Source organism: Aptenodytes patagonicus, chromosome 15 (genome assembly GCF_965638725.1).
Source record: "Aptenodytes patagonicus chromosome 15, bAptPat1.pri.cur, whole genome shotgun sequence".
Lineage (NCBI taxonomy): Eukaryota > Metazoa > Chordata > Aves > Sphenisciformes > Spheniscidae > Aptenodytes > Aptenodytes patagonicus.
Window position 1 is genome coordinate 14,709,076 of NC_134963.1, and position 25,271 is coordinate 14,734,346.

At 36.9% G+C, this 25,271-nt stretch overlaps 1 protein-coding gene across 1 annotated transcript in view; it reads right to left on the reverse strand.

Annotated features, from left to right (window-relative positions):
- The window catches only part of MED13L (mediator complex subunit 13L), a 206,036-nt gene that overhangs the window by 57,900 nt on the left and 122,865 nt on the right, over positions 1 to 25,271 (reverse strand). The window lies entirely within an intron of this gene.

Below are 25,271 nucleotides of genomic sequence, written 5' to 3' on the forward strand. Positions count from 1 at the left end.
AATTCTTCAAAATTCACTCTGCAATGGGTTCTAGCTGAAAAGGAATAAAAAAGGAATAGGAAAGATGTTTGTCTAACACCTCAGGAGAACCTCCATGAAAGAAAATAAAAGCACATGAATATTACAAAAAGTTGACAATGGTCTAAGACGAACCATGGATTTGCCACTGACGATTGAACTTAATTTGAAATGAATGGTATTTCAAATGTTCCCACTTTATTCTACCCATAGAATGACCTCCCATCATAGCTATTTGCTTAAATACTCCTTGCCACAAAGCCACAAGAAAAGGAAAACAAAACACATTTCATGCTTTTTATCATAATTTTAATCAACTAAAAATGTACACAGCTGAAGTGGTAATTATGCAGTAATTTTTCTGTCTAATACAATAGCTGCACATAGCTTTATAGCTGCTGGCTTTGGCACTGGGCCAGCCATAATGTAACCAGTATTTTACAGACAGCTCTTAACTACCTTCACCAAAAAGAAATAACACAGGCAACTATAGCAATTTCACTTTAGTATTTAAGTCAACCAACTGCTCTACTACTGTCAGCTACTTTTAAATAAAGGCACTGATGGTCTAGAATAGGAAGCTGTTTTAATCTCACTGAATCTCTGATTCTACACATCATGTAGAACAACTTTTCGTTCTGTGATACAAGTTACTCTTCTGAGCTTCAAATTCTACCACAAAAAACCCAAAGAAAATGGTCAGCTGAGAAAAATCTGGAGAGAAAACGTTACTTAAATGACAGATAACAACTAAACTTCCTTGGTGCTATCACCCTGTATTCAGAAGTACTTTGTAGCAATCACTTAATTCCATTAAATAAAAGGTTTCATTAGATTTCCATTTTCACAAGGGAAAGAAATTTCACCATCATCGGTGTTGCAGAAGTAAATTGATCATTAATTTGGGGGGGGGGGATGGGACAGGACATGGGACAAAATGGGTCATAAATTCCAGGTATTTCTATCCAGCCCCAAAAAGGAGGAAAACCAATAATAAATCAGTTCATGTAAAAAAAACCCTGAACAATGGATTTCTGCACATACAAGAAATACAAAAATAAAAGCAAAGCGCAATTATTTAATCAAAACCCATTAGTTTCCTTACAGAGGATGATAGCCATTAGTATAAAAAAGGTCTTAATAAAAAATAAAAGATGAGAAATCTGGTCTAAGATCACGCGGAGGTAATCTCTGCAAAGAGTTCGGCATGCAGCAGGTCAGCCTTTCGAAAGCAGAGAGCAAAGCTATTTGTAAAGTAGTCATTTTCAACTCCTGTCTTTAGGATATTACACAGAAATCCTCCTGATTCTGCAAGCTTCCTACAGGGTTTGACTGTGAAAGTCTTGCTTGTCTTCTGTTGAACCAAAGAAAAAAATAGCCTTCTGGGACCACACAGGGACTCTTTCAAGTCTCTTGCAAAGTGGTCTGACATGAACAAATCACGTGCAATCTTATGCAACATTCACAACTATCCATAAACACTGTGAGAATAAGAAATAGACAAAATCAGAGTTTAAAAGACAAAAGATTCATTTGTTTTTGCAGGGAAGGGAATGCATGCCACTAACTTTTTCAACTGAGAATCGGCTAGCACCAAAATTAATCATTAAGTTCAGAAAATTAAATAGCCTCGGACTAAAAGTGTATACAACTAATTACAGGAAAAGAGATATACAAATACAGTATTAGCCCATTTTACTTTCCTGCAAATATGACAGATTAAAGAATAATAGTAATGAATATTTCTACTCATGACCAGCAATAAATACTTCATTAGTGAAAGACGGATTGTTCCTAGCACTGGATCCAAAGTAAATCATGCTCAGCTATAGAAAGAGAACCAACAAATCTCATCCCTCTTTCTTCAGACCACAGCTAACAAGTCCTTATGGTAAGAAGCGCTCTCTGCTGAGCAGGTAAGCCTCCAGCCGGCCTGCGCAGGTCCAGCAGGAAGCTCCCTTTCCTCCTGGGGGCGGTCTTACAGTGCTTTGCAAGAGAAGAAACAGTTACAGAAATTTTATGCTCCCTCTGGTGCCAGAGTCATTGCTATAAGCTCAGCTTTCAAGACCAAAAATAATAAAGATCAAGGCCTAGGGACTTCCTACATTCCTAATAAGCTCCTGGCAGATTCCGAGTAGAATGTTTACTTTAGTAACAAATACGAATTTTATTTCAAGAAAACAGCGTCAGCACACTCTGTGATGTATTCCACTCAGGCATGTACATCCCAGCCTCCTGACATTCCTCTCTTTAGTACATTTCACACAATTCCTTAAATACCAAGCTGCAGAAATCACTCTCGTTACAAATGTGAGACAGATCTCTCAATAAAATTCAAGTAGAAGAAAACTTACCAAGCTAAAAACAGTCAGCTTTCAGAAGCAGACCGAGCACTGAGGCTTTACTTCTAATAACCATTTAGCTATAGCTCTACAGCGTACCTCAAGACCTACATACTTCAAACTAAAGCTCTAAAATACATAAATTGTTCAGGTCCTCACTAGTCTTCCAACAGTGTTTTACCAACATCCAGTTTTCTTAACAGATCTACTACACTTTGTGCTAACAAAGGCACCATAAAAAAGCTAAACACAAAATGCAGATGAGACTAGAGCTTCTAAAAACATTCAGCACCATGTTCAGATTGATATTTTTTATTTTATTTAAATTTATTTCAACCTAGTTCAAAAACTGAAGCTGACAGGCTTTTGAGAAGCCACTCTACTATCTCTCCAGGTTTTTAAACTTACTCATTTCTGTACTCTTTCTTATCTCCCTGACATTCAAAATATCAGAAACCACCAGAGAGACATGTGAAATGGCTTCCAGACTATTTCCCCTACTCTACAAAGTCTGTTGGAATACCTCGAGCTGTCAACTTACACCTGTTCAGAACAAGCACAATAATAAAAATACTACCAATTTTGAATAGCTGCATTATACATTTACTTTGCATGTATTAATGAATTACACAAGGAACAAAACTAGCTTCAGAATCATGTTTTTGAGCTTATACTGCTACCCAGAGGAAAGGAAGAAGGGACAAAGTCTCTACGGTGAAAGTGTGAAAGCAAGGTGACCATCCTGAGCAAGCCACCAGACATTCCTGGTCCTTATCAGGGGAGTACAGTGCCATATATTCCCTAGAAGAAGTTCCAAATCAGAAACATGAATCAGACTGAAGCATCTAATGCATTAAAAAAAAAGTTGGGGGCATTTAAAATTATTTATGCCTTGGGTGCAGTATAAAGTGAAAATGTTTAGCCATGTACCCATGGACTTACTACAAAATACACTTCAGATGGATTAATTCAGCTACCTACCATTTAGGGTTTGAGGTTTTTAATTTCTTTCTTTCCTTGTTTTTTTTCAGGCACACAAACAGTGCCACCAGAGGCAGCGGTAGCTGCAGCAGTTTCCCATCAGAAAATTTCAACACAAACTTAAGTAAGACCTATTATTTTCATCCTATTTTATAAAAATTAGAAACACTTAAAAATAATGCAAATCTGTAATGGTACTCGTCACACTATGCAGGAATCGTTGTCTCTTTTTTACAGGTACCTTTGCAGAAACCTTTCTTTCCTTTACAGGGGACTGATGACTGCCTCAGTTAGGATGTCAACTTCCCAAATAGAATATATAGAACATATATAGAATATATGTTATTTCCAACTATAGCTGCATTAAGGCCAAGGGCTGAAAAACACTGAACACTATGGTCTTGAGCCAGCAGAACCCTTGGGCATATACTTTCAGGAATATTTCCACTATATCCACTGAGAGAGACTTATGTGCTAAAAGTAAAATAATTGTTTAAATAAAAGGCTTCTATTAATAGAAATACAAAAAAAACCAAAAAAACAATCACTCCCCAATTACACAGTGATAAATATTCTATGTCACTTCCTTTAATTTTATTTTGAATCTGTTCTTGGTGTTTAGATCCCTACCTTTTACGAGCAAGGAAATTGGTAAGGAAAAGCCCAAAAAAGAAACAGCAATGTCATATAATCTTTTGTAACAAAAGAAAAGATCTTTGTCCTTCTCCTAAATATTGAAGGTATTTTCCCACCCCCAACACAGAAAAATCTTCAAACAAAGAGTATTTACATTAATCAAACCTTCAATTTGGCACCTAATCACCTGTAACTGACAACAACTGTCTTTCAGATGTTTCCTCTGGGATCTTCATTTCCTTAAATAACCTTTGAGATGCCTAAAAATGTAGCTGAATACCTTGTCAATGCAATATTTAGAACCTCCCATAATCTTTATGAATGCCAATCCCTCAGTTACCATAAATGACTTAAAGGAAATAAAATTCAGATGAGGATTATGAAAACATGACTATGTTTGAACTACAAAACATTGGCAGAGAGAGGAAAACCTCTGATGGATTTACGTATTTTTTCTATTTGTTAGTAGGTTTATAGAAATACCCAATGGAAATTGCGCTAGTCTGCATTCAAACTTTAAAGAGATTATTTCCATACAAATAATCTCAGTGAAAAAAATGCCAAGGTATTGCAATTCGTAACTTGAGTCTGGAATGTGTGTACTAAATGTACGTCTGTGTACAAAGTCAAACTGTACCTCATAACAGATTTTGAAATACCTCATTTTGGATGACAAATGTGGAAATCAATTACTTGAGGAAAATAATATTAAGAAAATGCCAATAACAATTACTTTGGGATTTGGGGAGGCACCAAGAAGAATCTACAAAAAAACCTTAAAAGAATATCACTTTTTTTTTTCTTATTAGGGAGATATTCCACAAATAGTTTTATGATATGAATTTTATCATTATTATTTTAATGATTTGAAATAATTCACTGAAAAGCACTTTTATATTTTGAAAAACACTTGCTGCTGTGCAGAGTACAGTTTCTAAGCCAGGTTGCATCCTAAAAACTGCAACCCACTTATGCACCCAGAAAGTGCAATGGGAAACAGATGACAATACTGACACTAAAGGTTACTTAGAAGAACATGGTGAAAATTTGAGAATCCTGTATTTGTAAACATTCATCCTGTTTTTAGAACAATTTCAAGGATGAGAATTTTTTAAGTACTTATTTCTCTACAGACGAGCTTGAGCTCCCTTTCCCTGCCACCAGGCTGCTGGCAAGCTCTTATTTCTCTCCTTAGTTTATAAGCAATTGTCCATAAAGCCACTGACTGTGTACAATTAATTATATTTATGACCAATAAACTGTATTGCTGTTTTAATTCCCCTCAAAATTAGGGTTTGGATCTGAAAGCCCTCAACTCACAGTTACCCCAAAATAGCTTTATCAAGTCTGATCTCAGAAAAGAGGCAGCAGTAAGCCACATGCATTAGGAAAAGAGACAGTCATACCAACGAGACTAATCATTTGTTTGATGTGGACTATAAAAAAGAGGGCATGAAAAGGCTCTGCATGGATTTGGAACGTAAGAGTGAGTGAGAGCATAATAAAATAATTTCCTTTAAATTTGTCTAAAGCAACAGGACATTTATTAGCAGGTCACAGTGGTGGTCTGGACAGGAGATGGCAGCACCTGGACACACCTACAGCCAATAACACTCTTGAACAGGTGAGAGTAAATTAATAGCCCAGTATGAAAATTACCTCTTTTTAAATAATCTGGAAATAAATATCCCCAGTGAAGTTTGAATTTGAACAAGCTCTCACAACAACCACAGACTGAATGTAATGGGAACGGAGAAGAAAGGCCTTCTGCTTTGATTTTAGAGAAGTCAGACCTTCTGTTCCAATGCATAGTGGCCTATGCACTCTCCTTAAATGACAGAAATGATGCACTCTCATAGCGCCCAGATCTCCAGTACATTTCTCTAGGACATATGATGGTCCAATTTAGGAACTACAGGGACCTGCCAGGCAGCTGTGTTAGCAGAGAAAGCTTCTTCACGTATACCAAGGGAGCCAAAGAGGACCTGGAACTGAGACTTCAATAGCAGCAAATAAAGAAGGCGAGGACACGTTTTCTGGCCCTTAGGGGAAATAGCATGTTCATACGGTAAAACCTCTTCATCCCCAAAAGGAAGGCATTGTCCACACCGATTTACTGGAAATGGTCCTTGGCTGTGCTATCCCCAGAACCTCTCCTGGGCATTGCCTTGGAAGAGCGCTAGCTGCCACTGCTCAAAGCCAAGTAGGGAGCATGCAACAGTAAAGCAGTCTGGATGATAGCACGCCAGTTCTTGAGATCATGACCTGTCTGGTCTAATAAGCAGTGTAGATACAGTCTGAGAGGCAAAACTTTTCTGTGACATTTCTCATGCTTGCAAGTAACCCATAACATACTCTCTGCCTACCAGATGGACTTTGAATGTTGCCCAGCCTGAAAAAAGACAATGTTATTCAGAAGTACAACTTCAGTAGTTCGCAATATACATTCAAGAAACATGCCATAATTAGTAACAGTTTTTGCAGAAACCACAACTAAACCAAAAAGGAAAGCATTTCCAGACATGAGACAATTCCAGAGTTTTCTGGATACAACAGCCTTCGAACAAACGGTAGGCAGCACCAAGCTGACCACATTTCTGTACTAGGCATGAAACTCACATAGTTGGTTTCTCTATGCTGTGGCCTCAGAGGCAGGCCCATACTCAAATATGTGAAAGAGTAACTTAGAGCCTATTTCGTGCTCTATAACTCCATATATTAACCACTAGTAATCGAAGACTTGCTGCCCAGCTGCATCCAACACATGCTGTGTGTCAGATCTGGAGAGAGGGTTGTGGCACTCAACTGCAGCAGTCCCTTCAGCAGAAGCTTGTTTGAAGGCTAATGAACACCCAGCCGAAACCATGTCATGCAGCCATTTCACTAGATCACAGGACTTAAAACATCTTTTCTTCATGTGACACACACTGTTGTCTCATGAACAGGGGAAACTGATACTGGAAGAAACCTGGTTACACAGGGAAAACAATCTGTGTTTCTGTAGCTGTTTCTGTGCAAAGTCACAAATTTTTGTATGGTAGAGAATAAGAATACAGGATACCAAGTTGCAGATTAAATCACATTCCTTTGGCAATCACTCCTTTCCTCTTTCTTTTGTTGCCTCTTTTTCTCTCTCCCTTCTCCCCTACCCCCCAAAAAAAAGAGGGGGGAAGAGAACATCAGTACCCAGAACTACCCAGGTCTTTTAATGATTGTATTTTATATATCAATATGTTGTCTCACATATTCTGTTGGATTTTTTTTTTTAAAGTATGAGATGCACGCACAGAAACTTGGTATAAATATTGATTACCTTTAGTGTTTTTCCAGTGGTGGAGTAAAGTACGAAGATAACAGTTTCACAATGCAGCAAGCATTTAGATAACATTAACTAAACACTTTATTATTTCAACACTTCCCCAGTTGTCACCAACAAAACCTCTTGCCAAGGCTAATATATGCCTTACTATGGAGATTCTCTCCCTGATCCCATCCCTAACAACCTTCTATTCTTTTCTCTGTATAAATGTATGCACAAGATAACCTGCTAGCCTGGAGGGATACTCGAGTTTATACTTCAAATGGATACATCAATCTGCAGCATGACAGGGCTAACAGCAGTATGAACACCTCCGAGAAGTCAAGGGGAAACTGCTGCACATCACATTAGCTAACATTTTGAGGAGTAATTATATTGTAGTCTCTCTACGTACAAGACCTACTTCAAGTCTTTGCTGGAGGAAAGGTCACGTACAACGTACATAACCTTTAATATGAACACAGTACAAACTGCTCTGCATTTTCTGCACTGGCTGTTTACGATGTCTTAGATTAAGATAGTTCCATGTTTGGTTTTTTTAATGGCCTTGATAAAGATGGACTGGACTATATACAGAACAACATAACAGGGCTTACACGCTGTAAGTAAATTATACTGTGACAGTGCTCAAGCTTAGGAGGAGAGAAGTTTTCACTCTAGGAAAGAAGATCACTGAGCTTTTGCCACACGACTTCTGCAGGGAGGAATGTGTTCTACAGTAATAGCCATCTCATTCTTTCCCTGAAACCTATACCTATATAGAAATAAGCATATTTTTACAATACATTAAAGCAGTGTTTAATATTTAGTTTGTTTTTTATTAATGGATTACTTTAAATGTATAAGTAGCTCCTCCAGCGTACTGGCACTGCAAGATTTTCTTCCATGTACAACTGAAGTAGCAGCTTTATTCCTGTGTTCCTCAATGAAATACTACACCATAACAGGTGAAAATCTCCCATAAATATTCACAATAAAAGCCTTATTTTTCTGTATTAATTAAGTGTTGCATGTTGAACATGAAATTTATTGATTTATTACTAGCTGCACATGTGTATATAATGTGGCTTATCAAAATATGCTATTCTGATCTAAAATTTGCTTCTCATTATTTTTAAGATGAACTGAAGTAATTCCTAGACTGCTGATGGTTACTAAAGAAATAATCCAAAATAACACAACATCCGTAAATAATTAAATTAGGCAGCAGGCTGCCACGACCACTGCTACGTATTTCTTTTCTCTACATCCAGGGACAAATCCTGGTCTTCATATCAGTAAATACCAAAGGCAATGTGGAGTAAGAAGGAAGGCTGAGAGCCCCTGGATCAAGGATAAGGTTTATCCTCATACCATATATGCGGAAATATGGGACAATGACAGATGGCACAAAAAGGTTGGTCAATACATCTGCTAACATAAAAATTAACCACTTAAAATCAGAGTATGGCAATGCAGGTTTTTTTAGTTAGCACTTCATGACTAGAAGCACAACCCCTTCCCAACAACTTTACGTGATTCCTGCTCTGCAAATGGGACACGATTCATCTCTGTAACAGGATGCCACCTGCAGATCAAACTACAGGAATCCAAACAGTACCACTAAATAGCTGAAGTTTATATGCATCTTCCTACTAATACTTAAAACTTATGAACATTTAAGGCACTTCAGGTTAGAAAATATACTGTCTGCAGACAAGATTAGATAAACAGAGAAACAGTTTCCCTCTAACAGAAATTCAGATCACTTAAAAATTTTATGTGCTAAATTACGATATTTTAATAAAATCCAGTTTTTACTAAATCTAATCAGTAACAGATAAAATTGGGAAAAAAAAAAAAAAAGAGGTCTCGTGGATCTATGAAATAAAATTTCTGTAAGGAAATCACAACCAACATTCTTCCCTTAGCAGCAGGTTAAGTGATGTAGTCAGCACTATACCACAACATATAGCTTGAGGCACTAATGATTATTGAATGCTTTTTTTTTTTTTTTTACATTTCTGTTACACTTCAGAATAGTGCTGATTTAGAACTACAACTATTTTGAACTATTTAAAATGTCAATAGCAAAAAATGATTCTGCAAGTTTGTCATATTCATTACGACTATAAATTCATTGTGATAAGACACTGGATCCTGCCCTATTTAGGCAACACAGAAGTTGTTGTGACCATATTTCTATTGTAATGCAGGATATAGGCTTTACAATAAAATATAAAAGCATACCAAAAAAAGAAACATGAAGGTTATTAAAGGTACATTCAGGTTAATGCCGAAATAAACACACATTTTTCACTGGAAACTCTGAGATTCTTCAGATATATGTCCTTAACAAAAATCAGGAACTGTACCAGTATTACCAGTTATTCTAAAACCAATAGCAACAGCTGGTAATAACTACAAAAATTCATTATAATTAACTAGAAAATTGTCAGAATGGATGCAATCTTTCTTGCTTTAGCATACTCAAAATGCCAACATCAGGAAAAATTGCATATAAAACTTCTGAAATCACTGCTGTTATCACCCTTCTGACATGTCTCTCTCCTTGTCTGAATCACTGCGTTTTCACGCCGTGTTTGAAATGGACTCCTTTGGAAGATTCATTTCCATAGAAGATCTAATACTCTTTAAAACAGGAATGCAGCCAGATAAGCACATATATTCAAAGCGACACAACTTATTCATGACACATGAATAAGTTACACGGTAAGTTACATGTGGTATCTCCAAAAAAGCCCTCTTTTTGTGCTGTTAGTCTTAGCATTTTATTAAATACCATACAGGCATAAAATCACCTCAGAACTGTCATGAGCAGTTGTGCTCTAGAGATCAGGACTGAAAAAAATCCTTTTGAATATTAATAACCTAAAACTCAAGAACAAGCCTGACTAGCGCTGATGGAGGTTCGCCAACCAACTATTCCATTTTTTCAGCCTAAGGCATAAACTGACCTTTTCTTAACAGCTCAGTACTGCAAAGTTTAAACCCTGGGTCTCCTTAAATTTAAGCTTTCCTTGGTAATTTTATCACAGATAATACAGCCATCAATTACTTTGTCTCACAAAGTGAGCTGTATTAGAATCATTGACTGGCATGGCTGCGCAATGATTCATCTGTGGGTCACAGACCCCCATATAGCTGAAGCTTTGGAAAAAGGAGCCTTCCCCTTCCCCCCCGTAAAGATGCTTTCAGCAGTCATAAAGCGGGTAAAAATATCATCCTTTCCATTAATATTTGTGTCATGCTGCTCTAGAATTAGCAGCTGTTGCATGCTGGCGATCGGTAGGCTACTGAAATGTCCAATACCAGGCACCTATTCTGCCAGTCAGCCATGCCATCTACACTCTGCCGGATATCTTAACCATGAAAGCAGAGTCCTCCTATCCCTCTGGAGAAAGGGCAAGGGAAATGTTGAGAGGTTTGACATTTGATACATGACAGGCACTGGCAGGTATTGAACAAGTCAGTCTGTAAAGTCTGGATGAAAAAGACTTTTTTCAAATTAAGTTAGCGTAGTTTTCAATATTACACCCTAATTGCAGTAGCTGTACCTTAAGTCAAGTTAGTGATGTAATCATGTTCAGCTTATAAACAAAAAGAATATTAACACACAGGTACATAACAGTATCAAACCACATTTACATTAGGAGCTTCATTTTCATAAAGTAATACTACTCTAGGAGTAAAGCCACAAGTCATTATCAGTCCCTTACTAATCGTGTTAGACAATTCTTTTCTTTTATATGTCCTCGTTGCACAGATTCACTCAAAGCCACAAAGTAGTTTGTCACCACATCTTTGCTCTTGCATTCTACTAGATTCAAAACTGCACATTTTTGAAAAGACTATTAACATGGGATAATACAGAATTTCTTTTATAACAGAATATTGAAAATTACCTAAATTCTGTCTTGATGGTTACGTCACAATTAGCTCTGAAAGCTAAAAATTTAAGATGTTTGATAATCTGTTTTGCCTTAAAATGGCTTTGATCTCAATAGCAATTTGTTAGAAACGATTACTCTCAATACCCCTGTAACTTGAAAGAATACTGTGAAGTAGATAAGCATTACTGTATGTATTTTTATAGGGCTACTGTGTATTTATGCCTGCAAAGTCTTAACTACCACATTATTTGTTTATATATGTGGCCCTCTTTGTACAAATAACATAGCTCTGAGTTTTTCAGTAACTAACAAAACATTTTCTTAGTGTGGGAACACCTACTTGAAGCTATCGCCACAATACTGTTCGAACAAGGCTAGAGAGACCTAAGAAATTAAAAAATATGAGAACAAAACCAGCTGTCAACCGCTCTACAACCACCCTAAACAGAAAAGTATAAGGGGAAATAATATGTGAACATAAGATGATTGCTAATAGCATAACAAAAGAAAGTGAAGCAGATAGTAAGACGCTGCCACTTAAACACTCCTGCTTTGCATCATGCTTCCCCATACAGGGAAGGGTTGTGTGCAGCTTTAAAATTATTTTGCCCAAAATCTTCAAGGATTATAAGGTTGTTGTACATAAATCCTAAAAATGGGGCTCAAAAATAATGAAAACTCGTAAAAGAAAAGACAAATGTTTCTTTTAATAATAGAACCTAATTTTCTAAAAAGCATGCAGTCTTCTTTTTCATTCCTTTTTGACTAATTTAAGAAGCACTAGCATAGTAATATCGATCCATAGTAATTCACAAGTTAATAGACACTACAATTCATTTGCTGTATCTCAATTTAAATTACTTTTTCGCTCAGTCACAGAGATGCTCTCCAGACATGCACGCAGGCTCTGTCACCACAGTTAAGATACCAGACCACAAATACATAGCATACTTTTGACGTATAAGTTATAAAAATAAAAACACAGCATATCAAATGCCACTCCTCTTCTTAGCAAGGCCCCTGAACACACGCTTATTTTTGCTGTCTGCTAATGTAGGTTAATGCATCCTTCCTCCCTTCACCCCCATGAAAGCTGAATGCTATTACACAAAGTAGCATTATATTAGATTAAGGCCATTCAGAAAGGATATTCTTGAAAAAATACGGCAAACTGGGAGGGAAAGAAGGGACATAAGCCCATACTTTGTTGTCATTAAGTTCACTGAAGATGAAATTACATTTATCAGTTTCATTCACAAAGCAAGTACCTCAACAGAGGGAAATGTGGTTACTAAGCTTCTTCAACACAGAAAAAAGAGGAAGAATATTATTCTCAAAATCTAAAAACTACTAACGCAGTTTTGAGTTGTGCTTTCAAACAGCTGCTTACCATGGGCACCTCGAGAGAAAAGTAGAAGTAAAAACATTATGTCATGAGTTTTATGCTATAGATTCACACAACCTTAAAAAAATCTGAAGTCATCAGCTATTAAACCCATGTACCCATTCTCCAGTATAAGCCAATTTTTAGTTTTTCTGGCAGATAAACTTCAGCATTGGGAGCTCTCCAGTGAAGAAGCAGCCATGCTCTTAGAACATGTAAGCTAGATAACTTCTGACCATCTTGGATCAGTTTAAAAATGACAACTGGAAACAGGATTTGCAAGTGCTAGAAGACTTGATTCCCCTCTATGTTCATTTCTCCCCCAAAACAAATCTTCTGATACCTTTACATGATTATAAACCTATGCTAATAACCCAGTATTTAAATTACTGAACATGAAGAGATATGAATCTTAATGGAGAGCTTTAATATTCCTAGGACTTGCAGCTAAACTCTTAAATTTGGCAGAAGGACAGCACTACTGTAAAACGAATACCTTTTTTGTGCCCTAAAAGAAAAAAAATATCTTGACTGAATTAAAAAAAAGCACACGCACACAAAAAAAACCACAAAGCAAAGCATCTAAATCTATGTTCTCTGTACTGCATACCTTGCTCAAGTACCAAGGACTAAGTATATGATGTCCTTCACGCTTCTATTAAAGAGCACGAGGTTTAATGAGTTACACAGAATGGACCCAAATTTTTAAGAGACCTGAACCCCATTCATTTTACAGCATGGTTTCAGAGCAAATTTGTTATCCTTTGCTGTACTGTCTGTAAAAGAGGCTGCAAAAAGGTGTAAATACCTACTAATATACATCTAAATTCATGCTGTAAGCCTGCTACCAGCTGTCCTTTAGGAGGATGGTTGCACAAAATTATTTCACGTGCCTCCATTATGCAGTATGATCACAATTAATGGAATAAACTTTATGATTCAAAACAACATTAAGCAACATGTAGAAAATACTAAAACCATGAAAAATGCATTAATTTATTCATTGCCATGCATTTGTGATCTTTCCACTTTCAGAGTACAGTTTAATTGACTAGTTTAGAGACCAATTAATCCCTTTACATTTAAGTCAATCACTGAATCCTCTCCAAATAATTTAGCTTCTACATGCTGACTCCCATTTGATGTCCCTGGAGAGTGAATGCAGTTGAAACAGGTGGCACACAAATCACGTTTAGTAATAGAGAAAGAACTGCATTAACAGGGATGTGAAGTATTAAGAATAAAGACTCACAATTCAGTCAACCATATTCACTCTCTATTTTCTAGTGCTCCAGCTCCCAATCATATCCTGAATGTTTTCTTTTTTTAAAATTACAATTGCAGGTCCCAGATAATTATTTTAATTTTCATTAGTTTCTAGTCCTCATCTACCTACTGCTCCTCTCTTCTCTCAATATAGTTCCACAGGCTTTTCTCTATGTCACCTTAGACTTCTGCTCTTCTATCTTTTGTATATGTAGGTTAATGCTAAATTGGCCTGAATTAATTCTGGAAGACAATGTCTTGTTTACCCTCTCATTTCTTGACTTGAAAGCCCAAAATTTCAGGTTCTGTAATAACCATCTTCCTTCTAGGATTAGTCTTCTGTAATCAGGATTTCATTTCTTCTTGCCAAGCACACGTACCCAGTTTAACAAATTTAGTCACACTGTATTGCTTCATACATCACTTTACGAAGACCGTAACTTCATTTCTTTATGAGGTACAGGAAAATAATTTGGTATCAAAGATAGGGAGAGCTGGATCTGTCAGCCAAGGAAATCATTGCTCAGATGGGTAACAGAGGTATCGGACATCATCCCAAACCAGTAAACTCCAGCAGCACAATCTTAAGAAGGGAAAAAATAAAAATGAAGTTTTAGCCTATTAAAACCACTCACAATCTCACCAATATTAGAACTGGATAGGACATTTTACTTTCCCACAAAGTTACACATTGAAGAGTATCAGAATGAACATAGGATTTCTCTATTTCAACAAAAAGGTAAATTTGAAAATGAGTCAAGGAGCTCACCTTTTCTATAAGCTGCCCAATCAAGCAAAAAGTTTGAAAAGGAAAATTATTTCAAATAAGCTGTAGTTAAAAACACCTCCTGAAAGCACATGAAGCTCAAATGAATAGAAATTAAAGGAAAATATTATTTCTGTACATCAGTCCAAGATGTGTTGTATTTAAAACATTTACATAAACATATGATAAACAAATTATCTGACAACTAAAGAAAGTATGTTCCAAGAACACGATTCAAGAAAATCACGAGAAGGAAAAATAGTTATTCTATCATACTAAATGCAAGATTTCTTGTTTGCAGTTCCACCAAGTAATCATATAAGTTATTTCCTCCTCCGTTCTTCCCTTGAATTAAGAACAAGTTTCTGCCTGAAACTGCTGCTAAAATGAAAAAACCCCACCACTACACACAAAAACTTTTCTGTGGTGAGAAGTATTTTATATAAATGCCTGGCATACCAATTATGCGCCTTTGCAAGAATGAAACTACAAATACTGCTGCAGAGTATGCTTAACTAAACAGACAGCTCTCATGAACAGCACCCAGTCACATTGGGACACTCTGAAACAAAATGACCACCAGAGAAAGGAAGAAGAGTATCATTTATTCATCCTCAATCTTTAGTTGCGATAAGCAGTTACTGATTTCTCCATTCTGAAACACGTGAGAACTTTGTGCAAACCCTAAGTAGGCTTAGTCTCTTTAAAACCCAGTGCCTGTGTCTCAGCCTATATTGCCATCTATACTGCTGACTCAGGATCTCTGCCAGTTCAAACAATTCCTTAGGCAGGAATGTGCTGCAACCATCAATTCTGCACTGAATTCTCACCCACATAGAGAAATGAAATGGTTGAAATTTTAGGCTAGTTCTGTGATGCCAGCGATTGTGATGGCACATGTTTGTTTGCAAGTGAGAAACGACACTGTTCAAAATGACTACAATCCAAAAATGGAAACAAAATTAAAGAAATTACTCTAAGTGCTGGCTTAGTCTATTAATTACCATGCAGAAAGCACACTACTCTTGCATGTGCCCAGGCATTGCATGCACAGATCTACATACATGTAATCCTGAGCTTCAGTGGACAATGCAAATCCACATATAAATAGCATGCAGGGAAAAAAGATGCAGTTTGCCCTGATCTTCAAACCAGCTTCACCAGATAAAGTACTGAAAGAGAATCTAAATGAAAGGAAAAGCTGAACTCCCTAAACCGTATGTGCAAGCTATTATAAGGTAAAGTAGCCATACTTACACATACCTCTGAAGTGTAGATTGTACAAGGTTCACGAAACTTTTCTGAAAACACCTAAGACTTCATTATTTTTAACAGGTCACTGAGATTTGGCAGGATTTTCCTCAAGGTCAGAAACGTTCTCTTCACGCTTTCAATTAAATACTGTTAAATTTTGACTGAATTATAGGGTGAAGAAAAAATAACTAACCACTTCCCAATTCTGGTTCCTCCTCCCCCCACCCAGTAACTTGACAGCCTGCCAAAATTTCTGAACATTTAAACTCAAGCCCACGCTACAGCTATTACCATTACCATCCTATTCCTGAAGAAGCCGGAAACAGGGAAAACACAGGTGTTACCAGTAAACGTGGGAGAAGGGAAATGAGTTAGACTGAAATCATTGATATCCCTCAGTACAGTCTGCAGCTTCAGGATCCAAAACGTCTCATACCATAATTAATAAAGTGGAACCAAAAGAAGAGGAGTTGTACACCCATTTCCTCTACTCTCATTTTTCAAGCTTCTCACTTTTGCAAGCCATATTAAGCAATGCCTCATCAGCTACAAAGCACACACAAGGTTTATTTAGAAGCTATTTTGACAGATAAGATCTTCACCCCCAAGGAATCAACTTCCACTGATCCATATTGCCCCACTGAAAGAACCTGTCATAACTGTCTAATGCAAGGTTGTTTGTTTAGACATACATCCTCAATCCATGGCTGACATGTTATGTTTTATACTATTGTGACTTGCTGTTTCACTGGAGCTCAGAATGAGCAAGGCAGCCCAAGAGTGTTTTTCTTTGTCGGTAGTTCAGAATTCCTGGAATGGTTCGGGAATCACTCCTGTGAGTCTTCCCAGCACCCTTATTACCATGGAAAAGAACAAGTGCTGTTGTAAAGAGCAGACAGTTGGAAATAACCCAAGATACCGAAAGGAATGGCTGAAGATCATCCCTACCAGGAAATTCTCGCACAACATCAGCAAGAGTCTCTGTTGGCTCTCCAAACTTTGGTCTCTGTATTGGCACATCTTTCCCTCTGTGGTGTGGACAATTACTTTATGCAATGTGCAGCCTCACCCAGTACTCAGTCTGCTCTCTAGAGCTATCAATCCTGAGCTGTCTGGATCCACCACATCCCAGCAGTTATAGCATATGTTCTATCCCGGTATCCCTCTGCTCCAAAGGAAAGAGATCTAACAGCAGAAAACAGAAATTTCTCAGTAACGCTGAACTGCTCTTTTTTCACCCCTGGCATCTGAAGACAGGCAGAGTCTTCACAATATTGTGTTTACATGACCTGTGAAGGGGGGGGAGTAGCTTCCTTTTGAAAATATTCTGGTAAATGGTGAGATTGTTCACCAGTCTGATTTCTATCAGGAAACACGAGAAGGTTTTTGAAGATGCGAGTACAATAGGCTGCATAATCTTAACGCTGTTCCCACAGAGATGTCAGGCTTCCATCATGCACTTAAATAGCTGTCTGCACATAGACCGTTATCAAGCTCCTTTGTTTTAGCACAATCAACTACTGCATGAGATACATTCAACTATTCTAGAAAAAAGGATACATGAGCAGAAGAGCAAAGAGGAAAGTCAGAGCAAAGGTTATGTGGAATAGGTTGGTAATATTAAGATTGCAAATTAATGAAAGCAGTAGAGAACATGCAAATTATTTCATTTTTTCCTTCAGGGTCTATGATTTCCTCAATATGCAGGCTACCCACCCAATTTAACTATCGGAAAAACACAAGCCTTCTTTGTTGATGCTTACTGGCCTATTAAAAAATTCCACTGTAAAATGAGACTTTTCAGGTGTTACAGAAGGTCTTGAGAATCAGAGATACCATTTTTTACAGATGGCAATAGATACGTTGCACAAAAAGGTACTACTGAGTTCCTTTATTCTGTCTTAAAAACTTTTCTGACCTTACTGTCATAGAAATGACAGAACTAGCGTATGGAAATGTCCTTATCAATAGAACGGCAGAAAGGTTAAGTCCACACTTGCCTTTTATTCCAGAATTTAAGTCTAAAATGTAAGAGGGAATTGTTTGCACAAAATTGGAACAGAATGGAGCCACACAATGTTGTTTAAAAAAAATCTGTAAATTCACTCTATTCTCAACTTGAGGGGGGAAAAGAGGCAATGCTGCCCTAGTGACATCACACCTGCATCTTTACTACTTAAACCCTGTTGCCATAGCAACTGCTATGGTCTCAGTGTCACTCTGCACAATCACTAACTGGCAATGGAGTGTATCACAACCCAAACAACTATATACTTAAGAGAGAGAGAGAGAATGAGAAGTCGTCTTATTTCACAAGAGTTAAAACAAAGGTCCTTTACTCCCGCTGAGTGCTTTTGTTTTGTTACCATGGACTTATACATTCCTCCCAGTAAGCACAACTGAGTTTCAGAGAATGTGCTAGTATTTGTGCTCACATCCTACGCTAGATGAAGAGCAAAGTGGGCGCAGATGGATGTAGCTTTATTTTTAGGCAGGGTGTCTACTGTTCCTTAGAGAAAATCCAAAGCTTGGAAAGCAGTACTACTGGTAAGGCCCCACTGTGGTGAAATGCAGTGCAATTTGGGGAAAACCTAAATTCCTCCATGTGTAGAAAAGGATTTGAGTTTGGATTTCTTGATAAATAAATTCTTTTATTTTTCCATTTTTTTCATAACAGATGAGAAGTACACAAGAGCATATTGAGTACATCAGTACATAACTCTGAGGAACATTTAGTCCAGAAATGTAACCAGAGAGTAGAAAATATTCAGCAAACTCTAGCTGCCTACAGTCTTTTGTTTTCTCATGAAGTGACTCAGATATTAAGTAAGAAATCTGTATATGTGCTTTAATTTTAAAGCATGTCATTTTATGATTGACACGTGAAGGAAATACATTGGGGATGACCAGAAAAAATTTTCATGAGTGTCATTATCTTCTACAAGTGATTCTGAGTCAGATTCAAGGAATTACTTTCAGATTTACAAACTATTTGTATTAGGACAGCGGGCATTTTTACTGAGGCTAAAATTTTTTTAAATCCTTATGCTAGGTGTTTTTGAGAATCCGGCTACAGGCATTTGTCTTCTGCATACAATTAAAAGACAATGAAAAAACTCCTCTTTGACATTTTAGTTTTACCAATACATTAATAATAATAGTATTTACTTCATAAAGATGTGGCTTTATTTTCCTTCAAAAAATAATTATTGGCAAGAAACAGCAGATTTAACAGAACAGCTAACTTCAAAATGGCCAAAATACAAGAAGAATGTTTAAAAGCACTACAAACATCACTCTCAAAAGGAGAGAGTATTTTCCTAGCACTGATTTCCATACACACACCCCCACACACACCCCAAGGAATTAATCAGAAAGAGAAGATTCTCTTAGTAGTCCAGCTGAGAACAACATTCTGAATGAATTTGACTTTTTGGGGCAGGCAGCACATATGAACTGTAAAATAGGCTACCAAGTTAAGGAGAGACAGAAGAAAGGAAAATATTAAGCTTGTAAAATATACTTCTTCCTTTTTTTTAGTGAGGGAAAAATCAAGTTATTTATTTTGGAAAGTGGAGAATAGTGGATAGTGGGTAGTTTTGTTTGTGGGGTTTTGTTGTGTTTGGTTTTTTGGAGGTTTTCTTGGGTTTTTTTGGAGAGGGAGGTGGGTTGGGTTGTTGTTGGGTTTTTTTTTTTTGAGACCTTGACTCTAAGCCTAGCCTGGCAGACCTTAGTAGAGTGTCACTGCTTGAAGCCCTAAACCTCTCTTCCTACTTGTCATCTTTATTGGTAACAATAAACAAATCCAACAAATTCTATGTTTCTTAACATTTCTCTGTGCATACAAGAAATACAGAATTCCCTTGTACAGAAAAAAGACTAGAAAAAGACCTAATCATTCAGTTGCATGGTCAAACATGTAGCACAGGTTGGACTTACATTGTGCAGAGGTCCCACAATCTTAAATTTCTTTAAATAATCCTTTTTTTTTTAAATACAAAAGCAGAGCATAAATAGACACTATCAGGCTTAAATATCTTTAAATACCTTTAATCTCTGGATTAAAATGTAAAATATCATTATTACATTTTCATTTCATAACACAGCAGACTCTTCCCACTGTCAGAATCACATACAATTACTCTTTGTGAAGATCATCTTCCTGTGTTCTTTCCCTACTCCCCACCTCAATAATACTGGGTACAAAATAGGGAAAAAATAAACTTTGAATGCTGCTTCATCTCAGATTGGACCTTCTCTCCTCTTCATGGAAAACGAATGGACTTTTCTAGTCTCCCTCACGTCTTCCCCCCATGACTCCAAGCTCCTCCATCCTACTGAAACAAGGGCTGGCAAAGTGGTTGTTTGTGGGGTGTAACCCCTTTCTGGTGGATGAGGCAAAACCTCACCTCCATCTTCGCCAAGCCTCTATTGTGCCAGTAAAGTAGCAATATGAGCACGCAACAGCAAAGTTATGCAAAACAACAGATGCCAGATGAGGCCAGGGACACAGCAGATACAGAAGTGGCGGGGAGCATAAATCTTCAAGTCGATGTATGTATATATCAAGGATGCACAATGTGATAGACAGCTGCAAAAGGTGCACAGACAGATGAGTAAGCATATACCTACATGGTATCTCTATTTCAGGAATGGGCCGTAAGCCCTCTGCAATTAGACTAGCATTTTTACAGCTTCATGAATTTCTATAGCATTCTGTGATTAAAAATCTACTGTCTGTCATCACAGGATAATATTGGTAGGCATATTTTTGGATAACAACTTTAGGTATGAATACTCTGAATGTAGATTCAAAGTAAGTCTACTGTTTATTGGTAATGTATTTGCAAAGAAAATCACATGGGTACTTTATGTCCAAGAGTAGAAAACAGAAAACATGTCAGAAGCTATAAAAGATTTTGCTGCATTCCTGCTGAGAACTCCGCTTGTTAGACACAGCATTCATACATTTATGTCTTACTTTGTTACTCTCTAATAAGAACAGACTAAAGTAAGCACATCCCTGGTAACAGTACCTTCCTCTTTGACAGAGGAGACAAAATAAACAATCCCATTGTAGTACCTCTTATGTCACTGAAGAAATTACCTTTCTGTACTTTAAACAACATTGGAGTAAAAGAAAACTGCTCTTAAAATAACACTGAACCCCCAGTAAGCCTATCATGAGTTTAAACAAAAGTTTTTGAATGCCCTATATCAGTATTTAGCAGTAAAATACTCTTCACATACCTACATGGAGCAGAGAACTGCCACTTCCAACTATTAGTACTTTGCAACTTCCTATACGCTGTAATAAATCCACAGAATGGAAACATAAGGAAAAATACTACTACTGCAGATCAAAAGAAGCTAGAGGCCAATCAGTTTAGAGAAAGCACCTGAACAACTGGCTTAAGAAATGTTTTCTAATAAACAATATATCCTGTTTCAGCAAAGAAAAAAAAAAATGAAGCCTATGCCATTATTCTACAGTTCAACACAATTACTACAACTTAGGACTGAAAAAGGTGAAACAAATACAAGGCTTTAAAATTGCTCATTAAGCTAAGACACTACAGTAAGTGATTAAGCAAAATATCCAAACTGAAGAAAATGTTTTCTTGTTTCTTCTTATACTCAGTCTGCTTCAAGAACAAAATCGAAAAGCAGAGGTAGAAAATCATTCTTTAGATACATTCATAAAGTTACATTCATTTAGTCTAACTGCACAAAGGCAAAAATAACATCAGTGTAGGAATTTCTTTTAAGATACGGCAAACACTGCAGATAGGAATGCAGACAAGCAATAAACAACTTCACGTAAGATTTTGCTTCAACTTCATTCCCACTGCAGTATTAGCTGTCAATACTGACGAGCTGACAAGACAAGTATGTTTCTTATTGGGTGCCTGTGCTCTTAGTACTTAAGGGAGACTTAAGTTTTGCCAAAAAAAGAAAAAAAAAAAAGGAAAAAAAAAATGCGTTTCCTCATCAGCATTTGTCAAAATCAAGCAAATCTCTAGAATTTTATTCAGTTAAGCTTTAATTCAAGGTCAGTATTTATTAGTATTCATAATAAAACTGTATTTGTTAGTACTATACTGCTAGATGACTCAAAACTGTTCCAGTTTCTGGAATAAATGGAAACAGAACTACTCACCCCAGCCCCCTGCAGGTATCCGAGGCATAGCTGGACAGCTGACAAACACTGTGACATCTCAGACCCACCCAGTGCAGAAAAGGCAAATCGACTCCCTGCCTGCATGCACAGTACATCACTGCAATTACTTGGAACTGTGCATTGCACCAAAGTAATGACTCTTAGCATTCCCTTTTAATTAGAGCACGATTCCACGAGAATCAAATTTCTACCCATGAAAGAGAAAATACTGAATATATGAATGAATGAATTCAAAGAATTTCTGCAAAAACAGAGGATTGGCACTTTAATGAGAGAAAGAAGAGAGCCTTGAAGGGCATGCTAGGTGACAACATGATTAAAAGACTGGAGCAGGGAAAGGAAATTGATTTATATTCTCATCTCATCATTGTAATTTTTGGTCAAACCCAATCGCTTAGACTTAAGTACGCAACTTCACCCAACTACATCTACATTTCTCAATGAAATGAAGTTTATTAAGCAACTTCATAAAGTTCATTGAGAATTCAAATGAAGAAAAAAACAAACCTAGGAGCAGAACATTTATCATCTTGAGGAAGCAAAAGATCATACACCATGTCTTACCTCCTGATCAAAGCCCAAACCACCAGGAGCGGGAGTCCAGCAGGTTTAACTTATTAAATGTTATTCTGCTCCAACCATCAGCAACACAATTTGATAGGAATCGCTCAAACTTCTAAAAGAAAAAAGCAGCCCCCCCTCCCCCCGTCCCCAACACCCCGCCCCCCCCAGCTAAATTAACAAGAGGCATGAGTGATTTCACACTTTCTTGGTACTTCACTGGCCTGTAAGGATCAAAGTCCCTACATCTCTCACGCGTTCTGTAGACTATTTTTTCCCTCTTTAAGACACTGTTAGTTAAGACAGGCTTTCAGGCTTTTCCCTGGAACACAGAATTTTACACAGCCCTTGTGTAAAAATTAAGTGTAAAATTAACATTCAAAGTGTTAGGTTTTTTGTTACACTGGCCAATAATACATAAATGACAGAAGTTGTGAACATTTTATGTTTAGACAGCCAGCAACTTGCAGCAAGTATCAGTAATGAGACAATTTGTTTCTGTCAGTGTGTATGCATTATACAGAAATTTCTAACATTATGTAAAAAGCTACACATATGTATTTTACATAAATATAATTTTCAACAAGTATCTGCTTAGAGGAAGAAACATTTCAATGATAAAAATGAAATTATATGTTTGTGAAAATATATTTACATATTCATATGTAAAAATTATTTTTGTCACACAAGGAGTCAGTTTCAGAGTGAGACCTGTATCAAAAATCCTGCATGAATCTACTGCTATTTTATCCCAGCAGGAGCACCGCATAAGTTTGAGAGGTTGGCAGCTGTGTAATGGCTAGACAACTAGATGTTGCACGTATCCTTCTGCAAGGAAGTTTTAATATATAGTGATGGAACATGATATTCTCCTTATTTCAATCACACAACTAGTCCTCCACCAAGCTTAAACGGAAGCTGTTCTTTCTGCTACTCCTAAGAATACCTTGAAAAGAGTTAAGAGAATTAGAAACAGCTCATCTCATTCAAGACATCTAGTCAGTTCTGACCCACTTCACCAATTTCTTCTTGGGAAAAAAAAAAACAACAAAAAAACCCAAACCACCAAGAGAACAAATACAATTACTTATCTTAAGCTGAAAAGAACATGAACACTTAGAGATGATTTTCAGGTGTAAAAATCCTAATGAAACATAGCCAACACTTCAAAACATTTGCTGGCATAAAGAGGAAAGCTCCTCCTCCTCACAGACATCGCTATGTTGGCAAAAGCCCTACTGGAGATGAATCTGCATGACCAAAGAGTTACCTTTTGCTACTACGATTTCTTGAGAACTGCTTTAAACCGTTTTAATACAATAGTTCTTGCAAATTTAAGCTATACCAGCATTAGACAGGTTTGGTGGTTAATTTCTTCACAAACTCTAAGTAGAGAAAAAATTTTCAGTAGTCCTAGTTGTTGAGTCACTACAGTCAATAGTTAGAGGTGGGAATGGTGAGGTAGCCGCATTGGAAAATCTGTCTTTTTCATTACACATTCATAGTGACTGCTGAAAATAAGGCATCCATATTAATCTTTTAAAAAACTTGTCTGTAAAAGTATACATATAATGATCGTATAGAGTACATGTGAACTGTAAGAATAAGATCACCTAACTGAAAAAACAAACACATAACTGGCTGTAAAATACTGTGTCTGTCTGGGTTTCGGGAGGAGGGTAAGATCTTTTTACAGTAAAAAAATTACTGGAGTAATACATATAATGGTTTAAAGAAATGACCAGTACTGGGAAAATTGGCAATGACTATAACAACAGTGTCTCGCTGCAAGTAACAGCTAGTATTGTAGCTAACTGATGCCTACATATGAACTAGTATACAGCCCTGGTTGGATACAGTATACACACTACAATTGTTGCCAAAGAATTAAACCATATGAAACTAATTACAGACTGGATTCCATACGGCTTTGTTTTTTCTTAAGCAAACAATACCAAGATTTTTAAAGTACCTAAAAACATGTGTCTCATGAGAACTTTGTAGTTAACTATGTTTTTCCTCACAATTTGTTCTTCTATAACATAACGAAGGCTGATTGTAAGTAGTGCAATACCGATCCAAGCTAGCCCTAGAATTTCCATTTCTAAACCTCTATTCATGAACCAGAAAGGATTTCAATTTTCCAGCAGCCATGGGAATTCAAAGGAGCAGAGGAAGGGGGGGGAGGGGGGAAATCACTTCAGATAGATGCCAAATTTTATTACATGTGGAAGTTCGAAAGAAATCTACATGTAGGAAAATTATTTAAACCAAGACACAGTCTGGTTTTGTAAAAACTATGCACATTTAATACCAAGGCAAGACACTGCCGTCAAATGGCTTTAGCAGGTTCTGTTTTCCTTGTGTTAGGATCAATTCATGAGTTGAGTACGAGGGAAGACTTCCTTCAGGGTTGAAAGGGTAATTTCGTTTCTATGGTCCATTAATTTCTTGGCTTCTTTCCCCAGTCTGCTCATTAGTGTGAAGTGCAGTGATGAATTTCAGAACATGGAAGTTGAAACAGCATCTACAAAATTCCTTCACACAATGATTGCAAAACATCTATCAGAATTAACATAGCTTTGAAACTTTTCGACCTAGAATTCATACTGGTGGCCTGCATCAATAACCATTTTTACCTTTAAAAATGATACAAAGTCAGTTAATTAC